Raw genomic sequence first — 4,790 nt, 5'->3', positions numbered from 1 at the left:
AAGGGAAGAAACTGCCTTTTGTGGAGTAAAAGGCCCACGAAGGAGCAATAATGAGGTACAGGTTTCTCTCCTGACTGCAGTAAAAAGGTGTGGCTAACGCTTAATACAGCTCCTGGAATTTTCCAACCCTCTCAGCTACAAAGAATGCACGTAGTGACCCAGGAGCTCACACTGAACTGAAGCAGAGTGAAGAACTTCTGGTTTTTCAACACACCCTGAGGCACCCCCCCCTCCCCATTCCTCCCAAAATCAGCCAACCGCTCAAGCCCAAGGATGCAGCTTGCATATTTTCAGTTTTGCAAGCTCCTGTGTGGGGACTTCATCTTCCTTTGGGTGCCTCTGGTACAATTTTCTAAAACTAAGCATTGGTGGTTCTTATGCTTTGTCACTGCCTGTCTCTGTCTCACCCAAATCACAGTTCCATACATAGGGAGAAAATTCCTGAATAAATATTAAATTAAATTTTTACTAAATGTATTTAAAGCACTTTTTCTTTGGAAGTACATCCTATTGAGCGAATTGCTACAGAGTAGTAGCTTTATTTTCTGCTTTTCTGCTTTCAAGTTAATTCATAGTACACATGTAGTGGGGAAGAATGGCTTGAGGGAGAAACCACTCAGCATTAAATAATATAATCATAGGTTTGGGTTCAAAGGGACCTTTAAATGTCATCTAGTCCACTTCCCCATGCATTGAGCAGGTAGGTCTTCAATTTCATCAGGTTGCTCTGTCCAGTCAAAACGTGAATATTTCCCCAGATGGGGCACCTACCACCTCTCTGGGTGGTGCAACAGGTGCAACACCTGTTGCAGTGTTTTACCAACCTCATTGTCAAAATGTCTTCCTTGTATCTAGTCTGCACCTGCCCTTTTGTGGTTTAAAATCATTACCCCTTTTCCTATTGCTACAGGCCCTACTAAGGGTTGTAATCTTTTGGGTTTGCCAGTGGCTTGCAGACACCTACCAGTGTCAGAGACTAAACAGCACCTGAGCTGTGGTATTTTAAAATGTGTATAATTAGAAACCTTCTAGCCATTAACAAAATTCCAGGGGCCGTATGTAGTCTTCCCTCAGGACTGGGAAGAGACAAACAGGCTACACTCTCAGTTTTTTTTGTGACCAAAGGGTTCTGCAGACACACCTGTGAGAAGTCCAGCACTGGCTTTCCTGCTTCTGTTGGCAGCTGAACCTGCAACACATGCTGATTGCAAGGGGAGGCATTTTGGGAGATGTACATCTAGAAGGCACAGAATAGAAAAAATAGTTGTAAATTTAACATCCGACACTTCTTAAGGTATAAATATTTGTAATTGAGTTGCACCAGCACTTGATTCATATGAGATGTTAAGTAACTCTTAGTCTTTCTAAAAGCTTCAGCTTGAGTGTTTTCACCAAATGAGATGACACAGGAACCAGTCTTGTGTGCTGCGCTCTTGCCCTTAAGGCTACACTTGTCTGGTACGATCTTGTTTTTTCAGTGTTGCTGGCTATTGTTCCTTGAAAAATTTCTGGGTTATGATGGGATGACACTGTACCAGCCTTTGTGAGGTCATGGGATTACAGGACACAACCTGGGAAGTAGTTGTGTAATACATGGGAGCTGTTGAAGAGAGCTCAGTTGTCTGGAGCTGGGCCTATTGTGGTGATGCTGCTGAAGCCAAGGGAAATCCTCCCTGCATGGACTAAGGACTCTGCCTGCTGTGCCAGGGAGGGGGAACTCATTTGACAAGCATTTATTCCCCCTGCCCCTCTCCCTGTTGTGTCTGGATTATGTGAGGTGATCATATAGTGAAATAAAAGAGGTGCTATTTTTGGCCATGCTGGGTGAATGTGAGCTACAGGCCAGCCAGTGCCTGAGGTGAGGGCTGAGCCAGGCTGACCATGGGGAGGATCCATCCTGCTTTCTGCCCCTCACAGGCACTTATGGTGCAAAATGGAGGGTGCTATGGGCCCTTGACAACCCCAACAAGGCTACAAGTCCTGTGGGAGTCACAAAAGAACCCCCTCTGCCAGTGCCCATAGGGCTGGCAAAGCTTCCCAGACTCTTAGCTACGTCCTTGCCCACATCCTGATGGGAAGCCCTCCTGCCTGTTTCTGCTACTCTGTTAGTGAGTCATGGGGTGCTGTGATGTTGCTTCCTTCCCTTGTTCAGTAGGGTTTAGCTGTTGTGTGCAGAACAACTGCAGGGCCATGTCCCCACTCCCCCTCAGCAGGTGGCCATGTCTGGGGGTGCCACTGGTCCCCATGTGGTTACAGGGACAGCTGCTGCCTGCACTTGGGTGCTCTTGGCATCTTCCAGTGACCCCTCAGCCTCTCCTCTGGCAACAATCTCACACCTCCTGTGCCAAGGCCATGCTTGATGCTTGCTAATTTTCTATTTCTGGCAGCCATGGACAAGCACAGTCATATAGGGTGTGAACAGACTCTGCTCATTTGGTCAATACCTCTGAGGGAATAATTGGGGTCAACTCATGTCACTATGTTGACTTCACTTATATCAGTGTTAATACACTGATGTGCTAATACCTATAGAAGGGAAATATAACCTCATTTAACTTCTCCAGGCTTGGCAGCATGTTATACTTCACATGTTTTCAAACAGGAAAGTGTAGGAAGCATACACCACGCTTTGAAGTAGATGTGGTCAAACCGAGGTAAAACATTTATGATTTATTTTACATCCTAGGCTGGAGCACTCTAGTTCAGTAAAAGGATAGTTTTGTTTTGCTGTAGCTGAGTTTTTCCTGTAGAGAGGTATTTTAGCTTCCTGAAAGTGGGTTCTACAACCATAACTGTGGAATGGTTTGGGTTGGAAGGGATCTTCAGGAATCATCTAGTTCCAACCCTCTGGCCATGGGCAGGGACATCTGCCAGCCACTCGAGCAGGTTGCTCAATGCCACCATCCAGCCTGGCCTTGAACACCCTTGGGCATGGGACAGCCGCAGCTTTTATGTGCAACCTACTCCAGTGTCTCACTACCCTCACAGTAAGAAATGTCCTCCTTCTGTCCAATCTAAACCAAATCTCTTTCAGTTTAAAACTGCTTCTCCTTGCCCTGTGCACTACAGGTCTTTTTAAGTCTCCTTTAGGTGCTCTGAGGCTGCTGTAAGATCTCCCCAGAGTCTTTTTCAGCTGAACAACCCCAACTGTCAGCCTGTCTCCCTAGGAGAGGAGGTAAACTCGCAGCTGAGAGGCAGTGTGACAAGTCAGAGTCCTTCCATGCAGTGCTCTGCGTGAGCTCACCAGGTGCAATCCTCTGTGTGCTGCGAGTGTTCTGCGTGTCTGTGTGCAGAGCTCCCTGCCCTGCTCTGAGCCGCGATTGCGCAGCTTTGGGGAAACGCTGCTCTGGGCACACGCACCTGGAGCACACGACACACACCAAGTACAGAAGCTCAAGCCTGCTTAGCACCCTGTGGGTTTTATGGTTGGTTTGTCTTTTCCCTGCACCATGCTGATGTGTTCCATTTAATGCTGGGCTGGGACCACTCTGAACAAACTTGTTAAGATCAGGTTATTGAATCAGAGAAAATGAAGAGGCAAAGCAACTGCTGGTGGAAGAACCATGTGCTGAAGTTTTATGTGCAAGAGCAATGATCTTTGTAGGAAGATTAGGCAATATATTAGCCATGAAAATTCAAACAGTTTGCTGCTGTTGTTGACATAATCAGTTTTTACAGATTTGTTTAACCTTCACTTGAGTTCTCTTAAAACACGGAATGTGCTGCATTGCCAGAGTTGCATGCTGTACAACCCACAAACGATCGTTTTATGATAATCCCAAAAGCACTGCTGCCTAGCAATGTGTAGAAGAGGCAAGTTGTGTGTTCTTGGGTATTTATTATTGCCATGTTTAAGAGATTTGGCAAATATGGAAAAGATTTAGCTCACGTTGACTGCAATGCTTTCAGTACTAAGAGTTCTATTTAGCTGAAATAAATAATAGTGTGATAAGTTTGTTCAGAACTAATGCAGGGTCAGAGAGCTCATTTAAAGCTCAGGTAATTTCTCTGTTTATGGCTATATCTAATTATATGAGGAGCTAATGTAGGTCAGACAGTGTGCTCAGTAAGTACCTGAAGGCAGCCTACTAGAAAGATGGCAGGGGACTTTTTACAAGGCCATGTAGTGCCAGGACAAGAGGGAATGGTTTCAAATTGAGAGTAGGTTTAGATTAGATATTAAGAAAAAATCTTTACTGTGAAGGTGGTGATGCACTGGAACTTGCCCTGAGAAGTTGTGGGTGCCCCATCCCTGTAAGTGTGTAAGGCCAGGTTGGATGTCACTCTGAGCAACCTGGTCTAGTGAAAGATCTCCCTGTCCATGGCAGGGGGCTTGGAACAAAATTGTTTTTATGGTTCCTTCCAGTTCAACCCATTCTATGATTCTAACCTTTAACTTAATTTATATATATTTTTTTTTTTTTCTGTGGAGGTAACAGTTGTCAAGTCTGGTAAATGTCGGTTTCCTGAACACTGCAGAGTATGAATAATGGTTGTTTTAATCTGCAATGCCACAGTTTATTTGCTTTTATCATTCTAACAACAAATTAAATACTATTTTACTTGTTCATCTTAAATAAGTGATTTTAGAGACAGCTTCCCTCTTAGATCTTTTTAAGTGCAATGAAACAAACAAGTGTTCTCTGGTTGAAGAGTTTGAGTTTCAGTGGGAGGAGTTTGCTGGAAGTGCTTTTCTAATTCCTTAGTGCAAACAAAGTATTTCAACAGAGTAGTCCATATGCATTGTATGGAAAACCACAGTTTACAAAATAGAAATCACCAACAAATAG

This window comes from Melospiza georgiana, chromosome 2 (genome assembly GCF_028018845.1).
Source record: "Melospiza georgiana isolate bMelGeo1 chromosome 2, bMelGeo1.pri, whole genome shotgun sequence".
In the NCBI taxonomy this organism is placed as follows: Eukaryota; Metazoa; Chordata; class Aves; order Passeriformes; family Passerellidae; genus Melospiza; species Melospiza georgiana.
Note: the sequence above shows the minus strand (reverse complement) of the source record.